The 27727-nt window shown below is 47.4% G+C and overlaps 1 protein-coding gene and 1 long non-coding RNA gene across 2 annotated transcripts in view; one reads left to right on the forward strand and one right to left on the reverse strand.

The window, feature by feature from the left end:
- The window catches only part of ASIC2 (acid sensing ion channel subunit 2), a 1026910-nt gene that overhangs the window by 704476 nt on the left and 294707 nt on the right, over nt 1-27727 (forward strand). The gene's annotated exons all lie outside the window — the stretch shown is intronic.
- Nucleotides 4295-27588, reverse strand: LOC118886142. Its single transcript, XR_005017667.1, has 4 exons — nt 27577-27588; nt 25139-25142; nt 10520-10526; nt 4295-4372 (listed from the first exon to the last, which is right to left on the reverse strand). It is a non-coding gene; the product is annotated as an uncharacterized LOC118886142 (long non-coding RNA).

The raw sequence follows: 27727 nt of genomic DNA on the forward strand, positions 1-27727 counted from the left end.
AACTCATGTTCCCAGTGGGAAAGCAATGAAATGAGACATTTTAATGGGTGTTACCAGGGAGAAAACTGGGAGCTATGAGAGCATATGATAGGTTCCCTGATCTAGATTTGAGGGAAGAAGAATCAAAGAAGACTTCCTGGAGGTGATGCCTGAGTTTTGAGTCATGAATAAGAGTTGGCCAGGAGAATATGAAAGGAGAAGGGAGGGGAGCACATTGTACAGGTAGCGAGGCATGGGAGAGTATGGTACCTCCAAGAAAGTGAGAAGAACTTAGAGTATCTGGAGAGGATGTGGGGGAGGGAATGCAAGGGAAAGGAGATGAGGCTGGAAAGAAATGGATGGTGACGAGCCTTGAATCCTGTACTGAAAAATTTGGTCTTTCTCCAGAATTATAGTCATGAAACTAGCTTAAAACTTGGGATTTCATTCAGATAAAGTCAATGAGTTGACAGTCACTAAGATAACCTCTATGAGTAAATGATGAAGTTGTTCTTCAAGTCAAGAGCAGGGCTCAGCTGCTGGCCTTTGACATCCCCCATACCATCACAGGAGAGTCGATGAGCAAGAAGCTGACAGTATCTGCTCTTGGATCAGCCTTGCCAACCTAGTGATTGACCTTGACCTCTGGCCCCCCCTTCCCTCTCCAACCTGCCTTAGATCACCAACCTGAACCTGATCTGTGGTCTCTCTACCTACTCCCTCCTGCTCAGCTGGACAGTTGTTTGGGGCCCCTCTAGGTGAGACCTACCATGTCACTGCCCTTGTTCCCAAGATTCAGCCACAGTTAAACCTTAAATCAAGAATATTTTTTCTCCTTCCCATTCTAATGTGTTACTATACTTGCTATCTGTTGACTGCTGATTAGATATCTTGGAATTATGGGAAATTAATGATAAAAGACTTTTTAGGGATCCCTATACCCAAACCCTTCATTGTAGCTAATGCCAGGGAAGAGAAGTGACTTCCACAGGAATAAAGATTCATTTGAGGGTCTTCTGACTCTCACGCCAGTGAGCATCTCAGGGATGACCTCTGATAAAAGGAACTGACAAGCTGGTAAACACAGTGAGTATCAGAGCTCAAGACTTGAACTTGCAAATCTTTTAGACAACGCCCCAGAACTCCGTAATGGATTGAATCTTGTAAAGTGAGATTTATTCGTTCCTTGAACAAACACTAGCTGAGTACCTACTCAGTGTCAGGTTTCACAGGAGACACGAGGGCGTCAATAGAAAACAAGACCCCATTCCCACCCTAGGAGTCTCTATCCTAGTGTAAAAGGAGGATAATAAACAATAATTATGCAGCGTGAAAAGAGCTCCTATAGAGAGAATCTCTAAGTGCTGAGAGAGCACAGAGGTGACCTCAGAGTGTCAGGGATATACCCACACTGGATCTTGAAGAATGAGTGGGAATTAGGACAAGTGGGGTGAACAAAAGTGGAGGGATCCATATGTACGAAGTTGGAGCTATCCAAGCATGTTCAAGAAACATCATGGTCACAAGGAAGCAGAGGAGTGATGACAAAGGAGGTGGAGTGATGCTGCATCGAGGAAGGGCCTCATATCCATGCTCAGAGGGGAGGAGGATGGCCTGGCCAGACGTGGGCTCTAGGAAGATAAGACTAGATGTTTGACTGGGGAGTTGGGCTAGAGGCAGAATAACTTGTAGGAGGGCTGTCACGGTATTTAGACACTATAACAAGGGAATCTTTATGGCTAAGCCATTGATGGTTTTCTGAAAACTGACATTACTTCTATATAGACACCAAGAAAAATTAGTGAGATCATAGGATTTGGTCTGGGAGTCTCATTTTGACCTATTTTTGAGTCATCAAAAAGGTTATGTCATTTCTGTAAACAAAGCAGAGAATCATAAATCATTAAGTCCAATCCCTCCTTTATCAGAATGGGAAAATGAGACCCAGAGAGAATTGACTTGGCCAAGGTCACTCAGTTATGTTAACTGGCCTCTAAATAGCCCTTCTGACTTGCATCAGAGAAGCAATATGGTAATGCAGAAAAAGCACTGTCCATTCTTATGGACTGAATGTTTGTGTCCCCCACCCCAAAATGCATATATTGAAGCCCTAGCCCCCAGTGTTGTGGTATTTGGAGATGGGCCTTTGGCAGGTAATTTGGATTAGATGAGGTCATGAGGGTGGGGCTCTCATGATGGGATTAGTGCCCTTATATGAAGAGACACAGGAGATCCCACTCCGTCTCCATGTCCATGCACTGAGGAGAGGTCATGTGAGGACACAGAGAGAAGGTGGCCAGCGTCTGCAAGCAGGAAGAGACCCCCCACCAGGAATCAAATCTGCTGGGACCTTGACCTTGGAATCCCCAGACTCCAAAAGTGTAAGAACAAATGTCGGCTGTTTAAGCCACCCAATCTATGGTATTTTGTTAGGGCAGCCCACACAGAATAAGACACTCATGTTTACAGTGTGTTTTTCAACAAGTCACTGTCCTTCTCAGGGCCTCAGTTTTCCTACATGTCAAATGAGAGTTCTGCACCAAAAAGATCTCTGCAACTACTTCCAGCTCTGAGATGTGATGTAACTGCTATCCAGCGACGAAAGAGGCAGCTACCCAGACTGTCTCCAGCCACTGGCTAAGGGAGGCTGATGTCAGGTGGTGCCGAAGCCCATGTGGCTGCTCCAAAAAAGTGAGAGAAGGGGCGGAGTGGCATTAGCATTCCCCCAGCACGTGCCCGGAAGCTTGGAGGGCCCAGATGGGAAGCAAACAAGCAAACTCTCTGACGTGTGCAAAGCCATAGGTCACCTTCCACAGCAGCAGCCACTGCTCCCCTGTTGCCGTGGCAACTTTTCTCTAGATTCTTCTCATTTCCCAACATGCAGCCCCAGGAGCAGGGCCCAACTGACCTACAAGTGGAGACCAGACAGACCCAGGGCGGGGGCGGGTGGGGTGACACACACGGGCATGGGTGGTTCGTGGAAAAGGCCTCACAGCTTGGAATGCAGGGCTGGGATTTTTGACCCAAGTGTGTCCAGCTGCTGCCATCCTTCGTCTGCAAACACTGCCTCACAGCACAGCTTGGAAAGGGACGGGGAGCAGAGAGGAGGATTTTGTACGTTATAAGTTACCCCATTTTTTTCCTTGAGCACTTATTTATGGCAGCCAATGGAAAGGTCACTGCCTTTGACTCCACAATGAACTTGCGTGTGACCTTGGGCAGGTCACTTCATCTTTTTAGGCTGTGCTTTCCTTAACTGTAAAATGAGCATTACAATTCAGGAGCCTGGATGTAGGCTCTCTTCTGCCCCTCCCCCTGCCTGAGGCTCTATGGGTGAGTCCCTTGAGATATCTGAAGGATCTCCGCTTGGGAAATGACAGAGTCTCTTGAAATGCAAAGGTTTACCAGTGATCTTTTTTTTCCCTCGCCATCATTATTGGTGCATTTAAGAGCTGATTTTCTGAGGATTCCTTCCTTTATAGGGAAAAATGCTTTAGGGACCAATACGTTAGGCAACTGCCCATTTTAAATCAAGAGGAAATGGAAGCAAAGCATCTCTGAAATTATCAAAGTCATTAGGGGAATAGGATTTTTCTTGTCAGACTTCAATTTACACACTGATACGGTTTTAGGAAGACATCTATTTAGGTAAGGTAGGCAATTCCAACACTGATATATCACCCCCTTGGGAGAATATCAAGCCACTTCCTCCCTCCACCACCTCCCTCCCTACCTTCCTTAATTTATTCAGTAGATACTCAGACAGTGCCAACTCTGGTGACTGTTATTCAAATGCATTTAAGGGGAGCCTGTTCTGTGTCAGGCACAATGGATGCTAGGGATGCAGTGGTAACAGGCAAGGTCCCCGTCCCAGAGGAGCGCAAAGGTCCAGTGGAGACAGACATGGGCTAGGGCCCTCCCATCTGTCATCTCTTCAGCCTTCCAACAACCCCAAGAGGAATGTTAGCATTGCCATTTCAGAGGGAAGAACTACACTCCCAAGACCAAGTGCTTTCTTACCTGCAAGGTCTATGCTTGATGCCCAAAACTCGGCCTGTGTGCACCAGTGCTGAATTGAATCTCGGAGACAAGGTTTTGGGTGAAATAGAAAAGAATAGCATTATTGCTTTGCGAGGCAAAGGGGGGGACACAGCAGGCTAATGCCCTCAAAACTGTGTGTCTCAACCTAGGAGGATTTGGTGAGGAGTTTTATAGCAATGGTTCAAGGGCGGGGTTACTGATAAGGATCAAGGTGTGTGCAGGGCTCCTTTAATCTGGTCTCCTGTGGTCTCCTCCTAATGAGCTTCTCTGGTTCCTTTCATCTGGCCTCAGGTGGTCCCTTAATGAGCTTCTTGATGTTATCAAACTGTGATCTTCTCCAGAATGAAGAATGCTAACATCTTCCATTATGGGGGAGTGGGAGTTTAGTTCTGCAAAGAGCTCAAAGATGTGTATCCCTTGAGGTGGAACCAGGATCCTGCCCCAAGGCTGCACTATTGTTTCTTGGCTGCCCCTCCCTTGTCTCTGCATCCCCTCCCTTCCCTGATCAGCAACTGTTCAAATCTGCCCTTTGGAACTCAGGGAAGGTCATGAAAGCTGGGGTCTATTCCCTACAAACAAGAAATGGGGGACAGAAAGATTTCCATGCCCAGGAGCCCCACAGGGTCGTACTCAGTTTCATGCTTGACCTGATTTGACCCCTGGCCTTCCTCCTCCAGGCCGTATTCTCCCACATCACCCTAAGCTTGCCCCATAGCCCTGTCCCTCTGGTGTCCAGCTGGCATCATCTAGACACCCTTCCAGCTCCTGCCTTGTTTTCCTCTCCACCTGATCACATGACATGTCATAGCCTATTTGCTCATCCATAGCTCCCATCACCAACATCTTTAACTACAGGTCCCTGGACCACTGGAGCATTTACAGGTAGACTACGGAGGATTCAAGAATCCTTATAATTTCATGCAAAACTTTGATTGAATGGGAAGATGTGCATTTTGAGAGGAGAGAGGTAGATTCTTCATCAGTTTCTCCAAGGCATCCAGAGCCCATACAAGGTCGAGAATCTACTAGGCTTGTCCTCCAAAGTAGCTGTTCCTATTTCCTAGTGCTTCTTCCACAGAGCCTGGCACTCAGCCTATGTGTGGGAAAAAAGAGTGGAAGAAAAGATAAGTGTTCACCACTCCCAACTAGTTCTACCCTGTGGAATATAACACATAAGAGATCTACAGCCAACCCCCAAACCCTGCTCTTCATGAGATTTGTCTGGAAGAGGAAGAGGAGAAGTAATTGGAGAGACCATAGAGCCAAGTGAAGGTCAAGGAGACGACTCAAATAGACGTAGACCCTCTGGAGATGCCAGCCACACAGAGGAAAGCTGAGGGGCCAGGAGTGAGGAGGGAAGGAATATAATCACTTTAGCAAGGTCATAACTCAATCAGCTTATCAGCATATACCTTCAAGCACCTTCTATGGTCCAGAAACTGTTCCAGACACCTTATTTTGCAAGTCACAGATTGCAGGGACACTGGGGTGATGGAAAGGGCCCCGGATCTGGGGACTGGAGACTTGGCATCTGGACTAGATTCTGCTACTCATCAACAGTACACCCTTGGGTGAGACTCTTTGAACCTCAGTTACTTCACCTGTAAAATGGGAGCATCACCCTGGACCCGCCTGCACAGTGGTTGCCATGAGGCTCAGAGACGATGCTGGGTATTATTACAAATAGGGCAGTTACCACCAGCATAGGTCCTACTGACAGATTCCAACAACTGAAAACCAGACTTCTGAAGCTCTTGTTGTTAATGTCTCCCACCTCTGTGTGCCAACGGAACTGACCTGAGGTTACAGATGCAGAAAGCTAGTTGCTTATGACTTCCCCACGGGTCACCATCAGGTCCACCCTGTACAAGTCCCTGTCCTCACCCTGCTCCAGCTGGTTCTCAGTGATCTCAGCTTTCCCACCCAAGACCTTTGGGTTGTGCTTTACACCATTCCTCTCTCTCTCTCTCTCTCTCTCTCTCTCTCTCTCTCTCTCGCCACCATCCCCCGCTCCACCTCCCATAGGGGCTTTCCATTTGCTCTCTCAGCCCAATTCTCATAACGCCGTGGTTCATCTCAGTGTAGATAGTCCGTATCTCTCCTTGCAGATTCCATTTATCCTCCTTTCCGGACTGAAGCCTCCTTATCTATACGTGCCTCCCAGCCTTTTCCAGATTTTTGCAACAGCTAGTGAGCACGAGACCATAGCCATCCCTCCTAAGCCTGCGGGGCTGAGGACAAACAAGCATCCCAGGTGTCCTTGGGCAAGCAGACTCGGGTGAGAGATCGGAAAGTACTCTGAAACCCTTAAGGTGGTCTGCACACCCAGGGCGTTGCTGCTGTTCTTTTGTTGGGCTTCAGGCAGTGTGGGGACTAAGGGAGGTGTCTATAGTGAGAGGGGCGAGCTGAGCTGAGTTGGTTGAAAGCGGAGGAATTCCTCTTTCCTCCCTTCCCCAGGAGACACGTTCTGCTCAGGCTTCCGTCTGGCCACAGGTGATAAATATATTTATGCACAAGAGCAACAAGCAACAATATATCTTCTATATGGGAGGCAGTTTCCTTTTATTTCAACCACACGAAATGGGGCCCAACCAGTGAGCCGGTTAAAGAAAGAGATCAACGCAGAATTGTAGAATGGCCGAGGCTAAAATCTCCATTTAATAAAACCTGAAAAATACAAGCCCTAAGAGCGGAGTACCTCCTTGTGCTTTGAAAAAAGAAATTACATGTTAGAAGATTGGGAAAAGCAGACAAGGAAAGAGCTTAGGGTCTTTTATCTGGGGGGTGGAAGGGTGGGCTACACAAGAGGCAAAGGGTGTGCTGGGAAAAGCCGGAGCTCATCCAGGGAGACAGTGGTGTACGTTGTCATTCATCCCACATACATTTATTGAGCATCTGCTGTGGGCCAGGTGAGCACCGTCTTGCCCAAACGACACATGTCCAGTTTTAGCACCATTCCCCATGGCACTGCTTGCAAACATTCAGTTATTCAAATTCTACCTACATGATTGCTGCCGTTCCTTCAGGCTGGTTGTTCTAGTATTTGTTCAGCCATTTAATTTAAATTGACTTACTTTTTAAATGTAAATACCAACCTGAGTCTTATCCATGAAATCACAAATCTGAAGTATGGGCTCCATCTTCTCTAGTATATATTAAAATAAATACATAATCATAGACCCATGCTTGTCTGAGTTAATACTTTCTAAAAGTGTCTTGTGTACTATCTGTGACACATAAACCACACATTGGGAAATGCTCCTGTGTGGGAGGGAAGTGTCCGTTAGGAGTAAGTTTGGCATCATATAATGGAAAACCCAAATAACTGGCTTAAGCAAGAGAAAACGTTATTTTTATCTAACATAAAAGAAATTGAGATAGACAGTCTGAAGTCTGGTGTGGTTGCTCCAGGGTTTTTAAAGACCCAGATTCCTATTTTTTAGCAACACTATCCAGGACTGTTCTATTCTCAAAGTCACTTCATGGCCCAAGGTGGCTGCTGCAGCATCTCCCATCACATCTGTACTCTGGGAGACAGTAAAAATGAAAGGAAGGCAAAAAGTTGTCCTACCCCCTTAAGTTAGCTCTCTTTAAGGAGATTTTCTACAAGTTCCCGCAATGATTTCTCTTACATCCTTTTGGCTAGAACTTTTGTCAGATGGCGGCTATACCTCAGACTGCAGGGGAGCAGTGTTTGGTGCATGAGTGAGAGTCAAGTTCTAGGCTCTCTTGAGCCCTGAGCCTCCCTACTTGGTCTCTACTGCTTGTCTGAACTTCTGCCCTGGTTCTGCCCTTGACTTTTAGCTACCTCCACCAGAACTAGGGCTTGGCCTTGAAAAATAGACTAGGTAAGTGGTGCTGGTATGACACTGATGCTTTGTTTTCATCTGACTTCTAAAATGGGATCCTGATTCAGGAACTCTTTTCATCAACCTGGATGTACCTCCTTGACCTAAAATCTGAACCCTACCTGATACAAAGAATCGGTACTACCTAAAACCCCTCCCAACTTACGTACACTCCAATCCCAGACTCCTCAGACATTAATTTCAGTTCGAATCAGATTGGAGTTAGCTTTGCTCCCTTCCCTGCCCTTGGCATCGAGTGAATTCTATTCAATCCTCTCTGGCTGGCCCACCTGTTCCCCTCTTGCTGTTGAGCTTGCCAGGTGGCAAGGGCAGTGCTGGTCAAATATACCCTGATCACATCTCTCTTCCCAATGTGGCTTCTAGGCGTTCCAGACTTTCTTCTTCTTCCACTGCTGCTGTTAGGTGTTTTCCCTCAAGACACTTTTGCCTCTCCTACTGGTTCACATTGTTCTGTTTTGGAAAAGAAAATACGGAGTTCTCTGACTCTGACGGCAGTTGCTTCCTGTTCAGTATTCATTGTTTCCTATTCCTGTAAAATGAATGATCTTCAGTAAGTGCACTTATCTCCAAGTATGAACCTTTTCTGTTAATGGCTTCTACAAAAGTCCCTGAGCAATAATATGTAACATTGTTATACAGTAATTAGAGACTAGTTAATATTTAGCCTTTCATTTAATAATGAGCTTCACTGTCACGGAAATAAAACATAATTGCCAAGCTTATGTATTATTCACCCATCACGTTCTCTTTCAGATCTCAATACCCAGCACTTCAAGAACATCCAACAAATGTTTACCAAAAGAAAGAATTAATAAATGAATGAGTGCATGATAATATTTGTTCTCATTTGTTCATGCCCCAGGGGACTCTAAGTTCATAGCTCATGATGACTACGTACACGTTACCATTCAACTTCTAAAGTAGAGTTTTAGGATCTAGAACAAGGGGTCAGCAAACTTTTCCTGTAAAAGTTCAGATAATAAATATTTTAGACCCTGTGCGCCATATGGTCTCTGCTGCAACTACTCAAGCTGCCCTTGGAGCACAAAAGCAGCCAAAGACAGAATGTAAACAGATGGACATGGCTGTGTTCCAATAAAACTTTTCACACATTGCAAAATATTATTCCATTATTCTTCTTCTGTAAACCCCATTCTTAGCTCACGGGCTGTATAAAAGCAGGTGGCAGGCCACATTTGGCTGTAGGCCATAGTTTGCCAACCCCAGATCTAGAATACAATTGTCAAGGTTTAGTGTGCATAAGAACTACCTGGGATACTTTTTTTTTTTTAACATCTTTATTGGAGTAAAATTGCTTTACAATGGGGTGTTAGTTTCTGTTGTATAACAAAGTGAATCAGCTATACGTATACATACATCCCTATATCCCCTCCCTCTCGCATCTCCCTCCCACCCTCCCTATCCCACCCCTCTAGGTGGACACAAAGCACCGAGCTGATCTCCCTGTGCTATGCGGCTGCTTCCCACTAGCTATCTATTTTACATTTGGTAGTGTATATATGTCCATGCCACTCTCTCATTTCATCCCAGCTTACCCTTCCCCCTCCCCATGTCCTCAAGTCCATTCTCTATGTCTGTGTCTTTATTCCTGTCCTGCCCCTAGGTTCTTCAGAACCTTTTTTTTTTTTAATTCCATATATATATATATATATATATATATATATATATATATATATATATATATATATATATATATGTTAGCATACGGTATTTGTTTTTCTCTTTCTGACTTACTTCCGATTGCCAGACTCTGCAGCCCAGGAATCCATTTTAGTAGAGATGGATAGAAACCTGCATTTTTAGAAAGCCAGTGATTGTGGTGCAAGCAGTCCTAAGATCGTACTATGAGAAAATCAATCATGTTAATTAAGGCAGGTTAGGCAGCCAAAACAAATGGACCCCCAAATTTTAATGGCTTAATACAATAGAAGTTTATTACGTAGAGTTCTGGATAGTTATTCGACTCATGCGTGACTCTCCTCCACACATATATTCAGGGCCCCGGGTTCTCATGAGTTCCAAAGTCACCCTGGAGGTTGACAGCCATAAGTAGGGGGCAGAATAAACATTAGGAGCAGAGCATGTGGGAGGTTTACAGGGGGCAGGCCTGGAAGCGGTGTACATCACTCCCATTCCATCTCGCTGGAGAGAAGTTGGTGAATGGCCTTAGCCAACTAGAAGGAAGGTAGGAGAGGTGGTCCAGCTGGAGGCCCAGGAAGAAGAGAACATGGATTTTGATACCTGGCTGGCATTGCCCCCTCCCCTGAGCTAAAGGAAATAACTAACTGCTGAAGGTCTACCCGTGCAAATTGAAGCCTTGGGCAACAGAAGACTTCGGCTTCAGACCCTGCTCAGCTATTTCCAAATCATGGGAACTTGGGCCTCAGCCTCCTAATCTCAAAAATCAGAATAACCACTCCTGTCCCCGCTCCCTCACTAAAGCGTGAAGCTCACAGTGACCCTGTGCGCATGTGGGGTGTGAGGAGCCCCGCTCTGATTGTGGGGACCGGTAGGGGGTCTTCCCAAGGAGGCTGGGGATGGGGTGCCTCTCTTCACTCTAGACAGTGGTCCTCCCGGGCCAGTCCCCAGATTCGCAGCTACCGCATCACCTGGGAACTTGTTAGAAATGCGAGTTCTCAGGCCCCACCCACAACCAATGAAACCCTGGGGGTGGGCCCTGCAATGAGTGTTTTCACGAGCCCTCCCAGTGATCCTCATGCGCGCTCAGATTTAGAACCACTGCTCCAGACTCTCCCTAACCCCACACTGTTCCCTCCTGGAAGGTAAAGGAAAAGAAAGCCCTCTTTCCTTGGCACAGAGGCTGAGACCCCCCTGGAGACTCTTGCTCCGTGACAGGCGTCATGCAACAGCAGCAATGAGCCACAGAGACACACACCGCCGGCGTCCCTTCGGAGCCCGGACTGCATCAAGCCCTCTGATTGCAGTGGCTGAAGAATAGCTCATTTTCCAAAGACCTAATTACATAATGAGGCCTTCATGCCTGTGGCGCTTCTTCCAAATTGTGCAGCCAGGTGCTGGCTCTGAGAGCTATGGGTTTGAATACTGTTAAGACAAGAGGTAAGCGCACTCTCTAGCCAAAAGCAGTGTCTGCAGAGGTGGCCTTTTGAGCTGCCCTCCCACCCCAGCTTAGCAGCACACAGCAGATCCTAATTACGGTGGAGACCAGCCAGGAGCCTAGGAATGCAGACCATGGCCACATTATCAGGGATGCCCTGGCGTTTCTTGTCCCCATATCTGCCCAGCATGGGTGCCTTCCCTCCTCCACAGCCTCGGAATCTAGAGGTGGTACAGGGATGGGAAAGACCTGGACCAAGTATCTGAAGTCTGACCTGGCTGCTGACCAGCTGGACAAACTTTCTTGAGCTGCTAAATTTTCTTGAGCCTTTTCTGAAAAAAATGGAAGGATGATCCTTGCCTCATAGGGCTGTCCTGAAGATGCAATAAAAATGAATTTATGAAAGTGCTCGGCTCAGCACCTCCTATCAGCAGGCTGGTGCTCACGCAGGTTCCAGCTTCATCAGTCACCTCCAAGCCCCGCCCTTCCCTCCTGTCGTGGTGAATCAGTCAGTGACCTGGAATTCTCTGAACCTTTACCTGTGCTGTCTGAAATACTCATTGCACTTACTCCCCACTCCTGGTTGACTCCTACTTGTCCGTCAGGTCTCAGCTTAGAAGTCACCTCCTCCAGGAAGACTGCCCTAACCACCACACCTAGCCCAGCGCTGATTGCACCATGCCAAGTCCCTCTACACTGTAAGATCTGAGCACCCAGGAAACGCGTCTGCCTTGTTCACAATTGTAGCCTCATGCCTGGTAATCAGTAGGTGTACAGTAAGTGCTGAATGAATAAATGAACAGTAGGTGTGCAGTAAATGTTGAATGAATGACTGATTGAATGAATGAATGAATGAATCTTACCAGAGCTCAGGCTGTGATCGGGCTCAATTCATCAACTCAGCAAACACTTATGAAACTTCTATTTGTCCAGAGTTGTTATGGGAGCAGAGGAATCCGAGATAGATACAACACAGTCCCAACATTCAAATAATTTACAATCTTAAAATCTGTGCAGGTAAGAAATGCAAGGCACATCCTGGGAGGAAGAAGCTCGACCCATGCCCAGTAACGAATCCTGTCCCAGGAAGTTTCTCGGGACAGCGTGAAATGGAGCCCTAGGCACGAGCTTACTCTGTTTTCTGCTCAGATGGGCTCTGAGCCCAGACTGCCCCTCCAGTTCTGCTTCTCAAATGTGTGTACACGGGCTTTGATGCTTTTTGTTTTACCTGCCACCAATTGAAACTCTGGATATACACATCCTCACGCATACACACGTGGGCACATATACAGCATATTTTCTGCTCCCAACCAAGAAGAATAAGAGGCAGCCCCTTCCCCAGTCTGTTATGGGCAACACAGACATACCGGCATCTATATAACAGATGGATCCCAAGCACTTACTCTGCAGGACACTAAGCTGGGTGCACATGTGTGGGGAGGGGGCGGGGGAGAGAGGACAGTGGTGAATAAAAAGACATGGCTTTGCCCCAAATAATCATCCTAGGAGGTTGACAAACTGTGATAAATGCTAAGTGTATAATCAGGGGAGCTGACATAGTGCTCGGAGTCAGGAGGAGAAGGAGTGATGGTTGAGTGGAGATCTGAAAGATGGGTAGGGGGTCCATCAAGCCCACCGGGAAAAAATTGAAGAGAATTCCCTGCAAAGGAATAGCCTGGGTCCAGCCATTGAGTGGGAAGGAATCCCGAGCACTTAGAAGGGCACCACTGCTAGAGAGCAGAGAGCAAGGGGGGGGGACTGATGGGGATGGAGCTGGAGGGGCAGGCAGGTGGGACAGATCCTGTTGAGGATTCGGGCCTTTCTCCCAAGAACAGTGGGAAGAATTTTAAGCAGGGGTTACTTCATCAGGTCTGCACAGTTAAAAGTTTACCCAGGCTGCCATGGCAATAAGGATACCAGTTAAGAGGCTATTGCCATGGTCCAGGGAAGAGATGGGGTGGTCTCCACTAGGGAACTGATGTGGGCATGGAGGTATGGAGATGAATGAATTTAAAGATGCTCATGGACAATCATTGGGAGGGTCTTGAACACACCCTTGGTATATACACTATAAGTATAACTTTGATGGAGACCCTGGACATGCTCAGAGTGTCCTGAAGAACAAGTAATTAACAGATGAATTAAATTGACCTCATCACTTTATTACAAGTCCCCAAATGCTAAGAACCATAAAAGTGGAACTCCTGGGAAGAGGAGGTCACTCCTGGCTTAGGAATAATGAAAAGGAAGAAGTGACATTTCACCGGGCCGCAAACAACAGATAAGGTATAGACAGGAGAGGGTGTAGAGGTTGGGGAGCGGAAGGTCCCACTGTGGTGCTGGGTGTGTTCAGGGAATGATGATGAAAGGGTGAATGGCACAGCTGACTTAAGGTGCTTTAAGGCAAACAGCTAACAGTGGATGAGTCTGGAATGGAAAGAGTCTTAAATGCCAAAATAAGGAGATTGGACGTTATTTCATGAACTTGAGGAGCCATTCAATCACAATACAATTATCAAGTCAGTGTTTTGTTTGCCATCATCATACTAGGCTCTGGGAATGCAATATTTGGGCCTTTAAGGAGTTCGGAATCCAGTGGGGAGGCAGATGTGTAAATGGAATGCACATGTGTAAGTGGGGAAGCAGATGTGTAAATGGGGGAAGATGTGTGAATGCTGTTGGCGCATCTCTAGGGTGAAGAGCAAGGCTTGGTGGGGACCTTGAGTAATAAGGCTGAGTTCACCAGACAGACCCCAGGAAAGAAAAGATAAGGTTCAGGAGGGGAGAAGAGGAGGCGAGAGAGCGGGGAGAGAAATTTCAGCAGCTGGAAGAGAAAATAGGCAGCATGGAAGCCTGAGAACGCCTGGCGAGTGTGAGGGCGCGCTGAACATTGAGGTGTACCTATAACTGGAAGCACGTGGGGAGGTGCTGAGGCCAGAGAGGGCAGCAGGCAGGAATCGGTCCTGGAGGGCATCACAGGACTTCCTCCAGTCATGGAAAGTTCCCTCTGGAAATCGTTAGAAGGGTGATTTGGAGAAGAGGAAAGTACCCAGAGGCAAGGCTCTGTTGCAGGGTTTTGAGCAATGGAAGACAATAATTGAACTAAGACTGATAGGGCCTTAATAAGATCATCTTCTCTAAATCTTCTCATCTTACAGGAGCAGGGAGAGTCTCATTAATCGTCCAGGGTTTTACTACTAGTGAGTGGGAGCCGGGGAAAGCTAGCTGCAGTGGGTAGAGGCGATTAGAGTGCACTGCCAGAGTCCAGGCAGGCAGTAAGAAGGGCGGTGCCCATGGAGCACAGTGGACAGATACCAAGGCATCTCACGCTCTGGTCCAGCACGGGTTGGATAGACGGTGATAGAGGGGGCTGATCTGACATTTCCAGGATTTCTGGCTTCTTGGTCCCGAGGAGACGGTGGGGACTAGTAACTGTGATGGGCAACCTAGGAGAACGTGGGTTGCGTGGGAGGTTGTGCCTTCAGTTCTGAGTATCCCTATTTTGAGGAACCTGCGAGATGTCCTCTTGGAGGTCAAGTTAGAGATGCAGATGGATAAAGCTGAGAGTTTCAGCTGCAGGTAGAGATTAAGGGTCCATTCTCGGAGGGGTGGCCGTGGGAGACATGGGAGTGGGGGAGCTAACCCAGGGAGTGGAAAGAGAAGAGATGAGGGCACAAGAAAAAGCCTAGAGGAGAGGACAGTACAGGAGACTGAGGGGGAGGCATCAGAAGGACACTGCTAGAGGAAGAAGATGGTTTTAAGAACCCCCTGTCAGCACACTTGCTCCTGGTCACACAGTCACCTGTGTGAATTGCAGGTCCAGACCCCAGGTGCTCCATCTCCTCACTCATCATCCTCCCCAGCACCCCATGCCACCCCTAGGGTCCCCTCCCACCCTGCTCTGGGCGCAAGGATAAAGAAATCCTCCAGAAAGTCTCCAAAATGCCCAACGATCATAAACCCAGGGTACCAGCACTCCCAAGATATTGATTTCCTGTGGAAATTTACTTCGAGAAACACAGTTGCATTATGAATGCATTTCGATGAGCTCCACAATCAAACATTTTGTAATCACGAGAACAGCTTGGAGGTGGGGGAAATGAGTCTTAAGCATGTGTGAGAACACTACTAAGAGGTAGGCATTTACTTGGAGGGAGGATCCCATGGAGAAAAGTGAGCTCTGTACCTTGGGAGGCCGTGTAAACGCGGACAAGACTGATGAGGAGAGGATGGGAAATCATTAGACCTGTGCGGAAACACCTCAACCTGGGAATTAATGTTGACTGAATGGCTTAGTATGGCAGCCTGGGTAGAGATGGGCATTGGAACATTTTCAGTGGCACAGGTCATGTTGTCCAAACACCCAGCCAGTCTCCAATAGCCAGTGAGCCCTTGGAAATGGGGAGGGGTGTGCAGGCAGAAAGGAGAGGGGAGGAGGGGGACAAAAAAATAATTGAACCCCGCATGCTAACCCTATGATAGGGGTCTTAGTATTAATCTCATTTTCCTGATACAGATATTGAGGCTTAAAGAAGTCAAGTGCCTCGTCAAGTCCTATGGTTAATAAGCAATGGGACCAAGATTTGAATCTAGAGCTTTCTCACACCAAAGCTATGTGCAGTTTCAACACTACCAGGGAAGTAGAATCCTTATAGTACGATCAACAAGGGAGATTTAGGGGGTTTGAAGAATCCCCCGATGTCGTGGTAAAACCTCACGTGGATGAGCATTGTTTTTTGCAGAGAGAAGCTATACAGCATCATCAGGTTCGTAGCATTTCTGTGGCTCATGGGAGGTTAGGAGCTGCTGAGGTCCTGAGATGCAGAGAGAAGTTAGCAATTAAGGATTTCATGAGGCTGCTCCTTGCTGGCTCAGCAGAGGTGCAAGACGCAGTCCCAGCCTGCACGAGCTTATGGCCGGGCACCAGGACAGCTACACAAGACGCTCATTTAAGATAGTATATAACTAGGAATTCAATGTGTGTTTTGGACATAGCACCTCAGCAATGAGGGTGACAAAGAGAAGCGGGCAGAACCCAAGAAGACTCAATCGAGAAGGTGGGTCTTCACCTAGACTTCGAAGAATGGATGGGATTTGGGCAAATTTCCAGCCCCCTCCTACTTGGAACACTAGCATTCCACAAGCTCAATGGTAGGTTTTCACCACTAAAATAGAATAATAGAAGTTCCAATTCCCAGAACACATTAGCTTAATGGACAGAATTTCCTCTATGTTACGGGTTTTTTAAAAACATAAACTCTTCTTAAACTTTGGGTGCCTGCTTGCCTGCTAGTGAGGGCTGTAGGTGACACACAGAATGAACACGTGGAAATAAATGCTAATGGGAAACCAGGAATGTGTCTTATTCAAAATATTTTATGTGTGATTATTCTTCTTTTGAGTTGCAGAGACCTGCGTACGTATACTATGGCCATATATCCTGCTAGAAAAATCGTTCTTGGTCCGAATGATAGAATTAAATATGTCAATATTTCTTGGCGTTTCACAAAGAAAACTGAGATTTCCAGGCGCTCCATCACCTAAGCCACTTTGAAAGCCATTGGGATAGATTGGGAGGTGGGGGGCAGGGCAGGTGGAGGGCATTCTATATCAGGGAAGCAGAAAGGTCAACTTTTTTGTAGAGGTGACAGTGAATGCAGCCTGGCAGGGGCAAATGTCAGCCAGTTGCCTGGAAAACTGTTTTTTAACTTTCGGATGTCATATAAATGGTCACCTCAAGTGCAAGAGGCAGAGGCAATTCTGTGACTCGGAAGAGTTGACGCCCGGGCCAGCGCTCCCTTAAACCCAGCCCCACCCCCGCCCGTCCCAATTCCTCTCCATCAGAAATCACACATCCATGTGCTTTAAGTGGAATTCAACCCATACACGTGTTTTGTTTGCCCCCCACCCAGTGTTTTACAAATTTTTAAAAATTATTTACCAATATTTTTAATGATTTTACATAAAAATTCCTATTTATGGCTTCTTTTTAAAAATGAGAAGAGAAGACAATAGTGAGCCATCCTTCTTAGAGGACAACAGTAAGTACAGATGAGAAGCAGCTGCTCCCTTTAGCAGACCATGGACCCCCAGTCCTCACTACTCAAAGTGTGGTCCGTGGACCAGAAGCGTGAACATCACCTGGGAGCTTGTTAGACGTGCAGAACCTCAGGCCCCGCCCCAGACCTCCTCAATCAGAATCTGCTTTTTTTTTTTTTTAATTTATTTATTTATTTATGTCTGTGCTGGGTCTTCGTTTCTGTGCGAGGGCTTTCTCTAGTTGCGGCGAGCGGGGGCCACTCTTCATCGCGGTGCGCGGGCCTCTCACTATCGCGGCCTCTCTTGTTGCGGAGCACAGGCTCCAGACGCGCAGGCTCAGTGGTTGTGGCTCACGGGCCCAGTTGCTCCGCGGCATGTGGGATCTTCCCAGACCAGGGCTCGAACCCATGTCCCCTGCATTGGCAGGCGGATTCTCAACCACTGCGCCACCAGGGAAGCCCCCTCTTTTTTTTTGGCCGTGCCAAGCACCATGTGGGATTTAGTTCTCCGACCAGGGATTGAACCCGTGCCCCCTGCTTGCAGTGGAAGTGCAGAGTCCTAACTATTGGACTACCAGGGAAGTCCCAGAATCTGCATTTTAACAGCATCACCAGGTGCTTTGTTTGCATATGGGAGACTGAGAAGCACTGATGTGGATCCCTCCAGTTCTGGCCCAGCCGGCTTCTCTTGTTGACCTCAATTGTCTGGCCCAGGAACACACGACATCCCTGCTCTAGATCTAATTCATTCTTGCACGAGGCACCACTCAAACCCTTGACCATCACCATGCAACCTCAGGGCAAGCGGGTCCAGCTGCAACCCACCTTCTCTCAACAGACCATCAGGCTGATCCCGTCAGGCCCACCCCCTATTCAGCTTGGTCCCCATTAAAAGCCCAAGCCCCTTATAGGACCTCATCATCTGTCATCACAGGACCTCATCCCCTCCCTGCTCTGCACAGACCCTAATCTCACTGGATTTCCGAGCCCTCCCCACCCTCGTGTTGTGGCCCCTGGAACTCACGGTCTATGGACAGGAGACATCCTGACAACTACAAACCTTCTCTGAAGACCCTCTTCACCTTCTTGTCCTAATTCTTGTCCATTTCAACACTTTCACCTGCACCTCAACCTACATTTAAGGTCTGAAAGTACAGTAGCTCTCCTCTTCATTAACCCCAAGTGCTGCCTCCTAATCATGTATGTTCCTCACTTCACACACACACACACACACACACACACACACACACACAGTACCTTGGAGGTCAGCACAGCCTTTGCCACCATCCAGACCTCCCCGTTGCCCACAGCTCACTCAAACCCCACTCACCTGTCTCTCTGTGTCCTCCCTAACTCTTCTATCACCATACACGGTGAGTTCAGTTCAGAATCCACATGGATGGGTCGTCCAGCACCTTGGCCTCTTAAGTTTCTTGTCGTCATTTCTTCCAATGACCCGTTTTTCACCCACGCTGCCTCAGCTACCCAGCTCCACGGTCGTAACCTTGACATTACCATCGCCAACAACCGTAGCACCTTTGAGAAACCTTAGCTTTAAGTATTTCCTCTGATGACAACCACTTATCCTCCCAGCTCAGCCACACCAGCGCTCAGGCTCCAGCAATTCTGTGACCTCCTCGAGGCTTCTAGATGGATGACCCCTACCACTCCTCACCCCCAATCATTTCACAGGTCCTCAAGACCCTCCCGGCCTTTCTTTCTTTGATCTCATGCTTTGTCATTATAATCACTCTCTACCAAACGCCTTTCATTCCTTTGCCACCTCTGCCTCTTCTTACCTCACAGGGCAAGTCCTGAGCATGATTGAATCTGACTCTCCACCTGCTCCAAGTTGCCAGCGCAAAACACACGTTCATGGGATAACCGGGCCAACTTTCAATTCTCGGCCAGAAATCTCAAACTGGTACTCAGCGTTGCCTGGCAATCCTACTGCACTCTCCGAGTAAATTCACTTGCCTATTCTTCTAAATGACTGTTTCACACCTTCTACCCTCTACTCAAAACTCCTACACGCTTTCCCCCCAAAATACTCACGCACACACTCACACACAATAGCCACGATCCTTATCTCATGCTTGAAAGCAATTAGAATCCACTAGATAGACACTCGCTCAGATTTCCATACTGAAAAGACGCTCCTCTGAACCCAGCTTCTCTGTTTCTCCTCTTGTTTCTATGGATGAAGTGTCCCCGCCCCTTTCGAAGGCCACCCCTCCTTCTGTGCTCTGGATCCCATTCATCTCTCCCTCCCCATCCGCTTGCATCTGCAATTCACCTCCACCTCCCTTGCACCAACCATTTCTCCCTTCCTCCAACCATTTCTCCCTTCCTCTAGCATCATTTCCCTCCATATACAAACCTGTTCCCAAATCTTCTACCTGCAGCACACACATCCCATTTGGCCCTTTACCCTTTACCCACTGCTCCACTTTTCTGTCCCCCTTCACAGCAAAACTTCCTTTAAAAAGGGGTGTCTATGGGGGCTTCCCTGGTGGCGCAGTGGTTGAGAAGCCGCCTGCCAATGCAGGGGACACGGGTTCGAGCCCTGGTCTGGGAAGATCCCACATGCCGCGGAGCGACTGGGCCCGTGAGCCACAATTACTGAGCCTGCGCGTCTGGAGCCTGTGCTCCGCAACAGGAGAGGCTGCGATGGTGAGAGGCCCGCGCACCGCGATGGGGAGTGGCCCCCGCTCGCCGCAACTGGAGAAAGCCCTCACGCAGAAGCGAAGACCCAACACAGCCAAAAATAAAAATAATAATAATAATAAATAATAAATAAAAAATTAAAGAAAAAAAAAGGGGTGTCTAGAGCTGCCCACGGTGCCACCTCACATTGTTTTCTTAACCCACCGTAGTCACATGTGCAGCCCCACTGCCGCACAGACACTAACCAGACCTCCTGCCAAGGCCACTGGCTACCCCAGCCACAGTCACTTATCTGTCCTCACGCTGCTGAAGTCAACACTATCCATCCTTCCCTCCCTCCTGGAGCCTGCTCTTCTCTTGGCTTTGGTGACAGCTCGAGTTCAGGTTTTACTCGCACATTCAGGGCCACCCCTGGGTCTCCTTTACAAGCTCCTCCTCCTTTGCTGAAGCTCTAAATCTTGGAGTGTCTCCAGGCTCTGTCTGGGGCCTCTTTCTACACTCCTTTCCCTTGGCAATCTATATGCAAATAACTTCCAGATCTGAATTTCCAGCTTTAATCCACTTCTCTGAGTTCAAGTTGCAAATATCCAATGGTCTGCCCAACATCTCCACGTGGATGTCTAGCAGGCACCTCAAACTTAGCGTGGCCAGAGCAAAACCCTTGATCCCAAAACACTCCTGCCCTGACCACTGAAGCATACGTGCACATATGTTCACGTATATGCATACACACATTTACCCACAGAGAAAATCCCAAATTATTTCCCTCGATTCTTTCCCGTCTCAGAAAATACCACTCTATTCACCCTATCGGAAGCCAAAAATCTTGGAGCTCCCCTTTATTCCTCTGACTCACTGCTCTCCCCAACCCCTGACAATCCATTAACAAAGGCTATTGATTCTACTTCCAAAATACATTGGGAAATGTACATACAAGTCACCATGTTTCTACCTCTGTTGTTAATACCTTCCTCCAAGCCATCCCTATTTCTCATCACACCACTGGAATCACCTCTTAACTAGCTTCTAGCTTCCATTCTGGGTCCCTCAAATCTGTTCTCCATGCAGGAGCCAGAGAGGTTTATGTAAAGACATGTAACAAGTCACATCATTCCCCTGCTTCAACCCACCTATTGCACTTGGAACAGAATCTACATTTTCCCCCCCAAGGATTCCAACACCCTACATGGTTCAGCTTTCACTTTCCAACTTCATTTGTGTCACTCTTCCCCCTTGTCCACTACTCAACTATGCCAATCTCTTTTCTACCTCAGTGCCTTTGTACCAGCTCTTCTTTCTGTTTGGAATTGCCTCTCCCCCTGGCCTAACCACCCAATAGCTCATGAGCACACCACACTGTTTTCAATCTCTGCTCCACCATTCCTATTTTTTTTAATTTGTTTATTTATTGACCATCTCCCCTCACTGTCATAATATATGTAAGAACAGGGCACTTGCCTTATTCACTGCTGTGTTCTCAATGCCTAGAATAGTACCTGGCACAGGATAAGAGGTCAATAAATATTTGTTGAAGGAATGCACAAAAAATGTCACCAAGAAAAAAACTTGCTAATCTCCAAGATGACGAGGGTAATGTTTAGGCTTCTCCAGAGAATAGATTGTTTTTAAGAACTTGAACACCTTACTTCATTGGAATGCAAATGGACACTTAGTAATTACAAATGAGCCTTATCTATACACGACAGCCTCCCTGGCAAGACCTCTATCTGGAAACACTTTGGTAGTCAGGAGTTCTGGTGGTTTATAAACTGGAAAGTTCTTTTATTTAAACTTTTGTTTTGCTTTAGAATCATCCTGTGATTTGCTCATTCAAGCTGCTATCCTCAGCCCAAAAGAAATAAAGTTTTGCTACATATATAGTGGCGTGACTTCCCCAACTAACAATTTATATTCATTTATTCATTCATTCATTCGTTCAAGTGTACGTTGGCACCCATATGTGCAGGGACCAAGAATACAGGGCTGAGACCTGGTCTCTGTCCTCAGAGAGTGTCCAGTGTACTCACCAAATAGACATAAGTAAATAAATTCCTGGAGGTAGTAGATTAATGACATAAGAAATGTGTGAACAGGGTTAGGTGGGAGGAGAGACTGCACAGATCTAATACAGTCAAGGAAGCCCTATGACTTCTGTTTGGACATAACTATTTCATTTAACCCTCATCCCAACCCTATGAGACAGGGATTCCTATCCTCAGTAGAAAAGAAACTGAGGCCCCCAGATATTAAACCCTTGGCTCAGGGTCATGCAGTGGTAAGTGGTCAGATTCAGATTCTAATCCAGTTCTTCTGGCCACGCTCTTTCCCACTAGCAGATGCCTCCAACAGTTATGTCCCAGGAATCTACTATCTGCTCCAGACCCTCCTGGTGCCACCTTCATGCCAGATAACAGCGAGTGCCAGCTGCTGGCCTGCATTGCCTGGTGCTACTGCAGGAATGGTCCACATTGTCTGACACTGGACATCCCTCCCGCATCTGCTCCTCTGTCCACCCTGCTCCACCTGCTTCAGGGGCCTTCCTCCTTCTCCAGAAACTGGTCCAGGGAGTTTTACTGCGTTTTACTGAGAATCCATATGTATGTGGTGCTGGAAGATAGGGGATAAGGAAGTTACAAAGATGACTGAGACATGGCCCCTGCCCTAGAAGAACTAATTGTCTGGTGGGGAAGTTGGACATCTAAGCCGATTTTGGCCCCACAGCGTGCTAAGTGCTTATCGTGACGCATGAATAAGGTCCCATGGAAGACAGAGGCTGGAGGTCAAGACCGAGCCTGGAGAAATCAGGGAAGGCTTCACAGAGGAGGTGATGGCGAATCCAAGTCTTGAAGAATGATGAACATTTGCAAAACAGAAGAGTAAAGAGCAGTCCGGACATAGGCAGGAAAGTGAGGGCAAAGGCACAGTGACTCTTCAGGGGACTCTGTAAGGGTCCATCTGTTACTGAAAGTCAGATCTGGCTGCTAGCAGCTCAGAAACCAATACTCAAGAGGCAAGTTTGGTGGAAAGGAAAGTTTGCTTTATTTCAGAGGCCAGCAACGAGGGGAGAGGGCAGTTGTCCAAAGGCTGACTCGCCCCTGACAATCAGTGGGCAAGAGCTTTTAAAGCGGTGTATAGGTGGAGGGAGGGGGCTACACGCAGAAACAGCACAGTCAGCTCTGACAGTCATCTTGAAATTGGTCGTGCGGTGGTCTGATCAGCTTCATCTTGATTGTTTTAAGTACAGTTGATCTTCAGTTCCAGGGTCAGTTCGTTCCCATTTCTTTGAGGTCGGTTCTTGGAATTGTGGCAGCTTATGTCATGGCTACAGTCTGGTCATCATGTAGTTAACTTCTTCCACCTGGTGGAGGTTTCAGTATCTATAAGGCAGCTCACAGGATACGGCTCAGAATATTATCTATAGCCCTTGAGGAGGAACTAAGTGTCCTGGACTTTGCTTAATGACTAAACTATTATTCTTTGGTCCTGTTTGAGTGCTTTCCTTTGCTTCTGCATTTTCTCACTTCTCTGATTAAACTTATTCCTTAGCTAAAGTTTTTACAGCCAAAAGGCAGGTGGAGGACATGGGGGGAAAGGACCATAGGATAGGGTCCTGCTCTGTTTCACATCCATGACTTTTACACGGAGAAGAGGTCTGATCACATCTGTATGAGCACATCTGGGGACAGTGGAGCTGATGGTAATGAGGAGAGGGGCCTGAGTTGGTTCAAGAACTAGGCGGGTCTGAGCCTGTGGGCCCTGGGTGGAGGTGGGCACAGAATTTTGAGACTGGTGAATGCAGAGGCAGAAAATACCACTAAGGCTCAATGTCTCTCAGGTACAATGGGCTTTAAGATACTGACAGCCACGTCAAACCACCAGTCAGAAGAGATGGCTTGAGTACACATGATCGCACAGTATGGTAGGAAGGCTAAGACTCAGCAGACACTGTCCTGTGCCAGGGGAGCTTCCAGTCTGCCTGGAGAGATGGGATTTGGACACATGCAAACATCAGTCATGTGGTGAGGCAGTCAATGACAAGTATCAAGGGAACAGCTTGGACCACAGGTACCTAATGTTTGGATTTGATAAAATGTCCAGGGAAGTTGAACAAATTCTTGGAGTAGCCGGTGGAATCTATTAAGAATCATAGAAGTGGGTTGGAGAGGATTAGGAGCAGGGGAGTAGGGGTTCTATGAGTGGTTGAAGAATAAGTGGGCTTTGTTAGGGAAAGCTTCCTGGAGGAGGGGGCCTTTATGGTCATCCTGGTCAATTCTGAACATGTTAGCAGGCCCTCCTCGTTCTGGGTCATTTGACTGGACTCATCGGAGCTGTGGTCTCTCTGAGTTGTTCACAGCCTTTTGTTTTACGTGCCTTGCCCTCTTTCCTGCCCTGATTGGAATTGCTCACTCCTTGCCCATGGCCAGTCTTAGCCTCCCTCTTACCCCTCAGACCTGCTGCTGGAAGCTACTTTTGGATGCTGAGCTCAGCTCACCTATTTGGCTATAATTTGCATATGTCCCTGTTCATATATGAACCTCTGGTCCTCTGAGTAGCATCTCAGGCCCATCCAGTCTTTCTCCAGTGCATCATCCTGTCCAGCCCACCCAGCTCTGTGCTGGTCCCCAGGAACGGGAGGACGGAATAACATATAAGTCATCGAGGCAGACTCAGACTGGAATTAATAGGAGGTGCAGGAAGGGGAGCTTTGCCCAGAAACTCTGCCCTCCCTCAGAGCAGCAGAAATGACTGGTTGGAGCTGCATCAAGGAGAACCTTCTCCCTGTCCTGCAAGCTCCCAATTCAGAGCTGTGACTTTCCCGGGTAGAAAGGCTGACTTGAGAGTTAATGATCACTTACGGCCCTAATGAGGGATTGAGTAGTCAATGGAGAGTGGGGTGGTCATCTGATTCCCCCAGGACTGGTCAGGCGATGCGAAGGGCAGCAGGCAAGCAGAGAGACCCTAACAATGTCAGATAACAGGGAATGCGCACACACACACAGTCATACACACAAACGTGTGTACATGTGAACACACACAGACACACATAAGCAAACACACAAGAACCATACACTTAAAAAACACAAACACACAGATAGACTTGCACAAAAGTGTCCATAAACACACTCACACATGCACGTGCCTCTCCACAAAAAGCCAGTTTGCAGTCTAAATCCCTACCACCAGCGTAAGGATTTCATAGGTGTTCCCTTCCGCCTTGCTAACTGCTGCCCAGGGAACCCCCAGGGGAGGTCGCTTGTCCTGCTGTGCATGGGACTGGAATTGTTGAGGCTCTCAGAAGGATTTAAAGCCATCTTCTGCTAATGTCACCTGCCACTTGACGGTGGCATGAACTGATCTCTGTTTATCCATAGCCCGTTTTCTTCCGCTAAGCAACATTGCATTTGAATCAAAATATGTGACTGCTAAGTAATTATCCTTGCTGCTACTTCCCTTTGGTTGATTTTTCTTGCTATTTATTTGTTCAGGGGGAAGGGTGGGCATTCATCTCAAAAGATGTCGGTCTGAGGCAGGCCCCTAGCCAAAGGCCATCAGCAGCAGTCAGGGCAAACCCCCAACCTAACCCCACCTCCCCCTGAGTCCACTCCAGTTTATCCCAAGGACTGCTAAGTATCTCTCTTTAGAGGCTGCTCAGCTGTGTATCTACAGTCTGATTTTGAATGATGTAGTGCAATGAGCGATCCAGGCATTGTCCACAATTTACTTGGTCAAATCTTAACCCCTCTGGGCCTCAGCTTCCTTCTAAATGAAAGGAGGATGATTAAACTATAATGGTTAAGGTAACCATACCCAGATTATGCCTGTAAACGTGGAGTAATTAATAGTGCCTCTGTATCGATCGGTTATTACCATAATAATGCTGCTTGACAAACCAAAATTCAGTGGCTTAAAACAACAATCCGTTATGCTTGCTCCTACGTCTGTGGATAGACTGGGCTTTGTTGATCTTGGGTGGGGTCTGCTAGGTGAGTGAGGTCTGCATCTGCTCCCCGTGTCTTTCACTCTCCTTGGGCCAGCAAGCTAGCCAGGACATGCTCTTCTCATTGAAATGAGAGGCTGATAAGAGAGCCAGCCCCACAAGGCAAGCCCATGGCATGTCCCCTGACATCTCATCGCCCAAGGTAAGAGACGTGGCTACACCAGCATCAATGGCACGGAAAAGCACACTGTGCCCAGAGGAGGAAGAAGGGGGGGGGGGGGGTTAAATTTTGGCTGAACAATAATCCAATCAAGCGGTTGGCAAACTGTTTCTGTAAAGAACCAGATAGTAAAGCTGTTTTGCTTTGCAGGCTGTGCTGTCTCTTGCAACTAATCAACTCTGCCGTTACAGTTGAAAAGCAACCATAGAGAATACACAAACAGACGGGTGTGGCTGTGTTCCAATGAAACTTTGTTTACAAGAACAGGCATAACTTGCCACCCTCTGATTTAAATGATCACAAACTCCTTTCACTCTCAAAAGTGACCTGGCTTGGATGGTCACCCTAATTATGAGTTTCTCATTGGGTGGTCCTGGATAACCCCCATCAGAGTTACCTGAAATGGGGAGTGAGCCTGCATATTACACAGGCAGATTCCAGATCCCCAGCCCTGAAACTTAGGGGTAAGTCCTGGGAATCTAGAAGTTTAACCAGCTCTCCCCAGATGATTCTGATGGACATTAACATTTGATTCCCCCCAATTTAAGGAAATCTATCCTTGGTTTGGAAGGCTCTTAAGGACAAGGTTATTTGCCCTTCCTTGTAAACTTCATTTTAAACAATGCCCCGCCCCTACACAGGTATGAGTATCCCAAGGCTGGGACTAGGGTAAGGCTTGTGAGGCACCTCCAGACACAATATTTAAGGTGGCATTCACTCCTGGGGTCGTGCAAGTGCAGGGTCAGCACCTGAGAATGAGCTCCTCCTTAAAGATGGTCCTTGGGCATCACATATGCTTCACCCGTGTTCTGGTCCTGACTTACCCAGACACACACACGTACACATTTTCATTCACACACAGGTGTGCGTGCACACACACACACACACACACAGAGTCGTTATTCAGAGCTAGTTTGGTGAGGCAGGAGCCCCCTCTGCAGTCTAATTTGAGGATCAGGAATGACTCCCTTCCTGGACTATTGATATACTTGAAATTCCACTATTAGACATTTATTCCTTCAAATCTTAGAAAAGTTTCTCTCTGACATTGTGTACCAGAAAACACAAGTATACCCGGGGTAGGTCATACTTAAATTTTAGCATCTGTCTAAATTAATGAAAGCCAACTTCGAAGTCCTATAGACCTTGGGAAGAAAAAAAAAGTGAAAGAGAAGAAATATTCATTCAATGAGCATTTATTGAGCGCTAGTTATGTGCCAAGCATGGACCTAGGTGCTGGAAAAAATATCAGTGCCCAACATCTACGGTGGGGCTCATAGTTAAGAACTTTCTGAGCTTTCTAGGTAAGGTGAACAGGGCAAGAATAATTACCATCATCCCTATTTTGCATGGAAGGAAACCAATAGTCTGGCAGGTGAAGAGGGGGGTCTTTTCCAGGCCCTGAGGCGGGGGCGGTCTTCTCCCTTCTGGCCCACTCCAGCGCACAGACATGGCCCACTGGTCACAAGGGGAGCTGAAGGCATTTCTCCAGCCCAATTGGCAGCCTGACGTAGAAGCCTAGAACCTCATAAAATACAGCAGAGAGCAAAGCAAACGTGAGCTGTTTTTTCTTGCTCTCTGACTCTTAACGCTGCTGACATTTCCATATTTGTGGCTTTTGATTATGTATTAGGCATTTAAGATGCATTTATAATATTAACCTTTTTAGAGGGGCCGCTTTTAAAGCAGTCATCTTTACCTGCTTAAAATGCAACTCTGAGTGTTACCTGCAATTCCAGCCGTTGGAGTTAATGAATCAAAGCTATGAAATGCAGGGTGGCGGCATGGAGGGGGTGGGGATTTTGCTAGGGAATGACCTACAGTGAAATATCGGACAGCCATCTGAGTGTCACCAGTGCCAAGTTTAGCTCTAGCTCT

The sequence above is a fragment of the Balaenoptera musculus genome, chromosome 20, assembly GCF_009873245.2.
Source record: "Balaenoptera musculus isolate JJ_BM4_2016_0621 chromosome 20, mBalMus1.pri.v3, whole genome shotgun sequence".
NCBI lineage: Eukaryota > Metazoa > Chordata > Mammalia > Artiodactyla > Balaenopteridae > Balaenoptera > Balaenoptera musculus.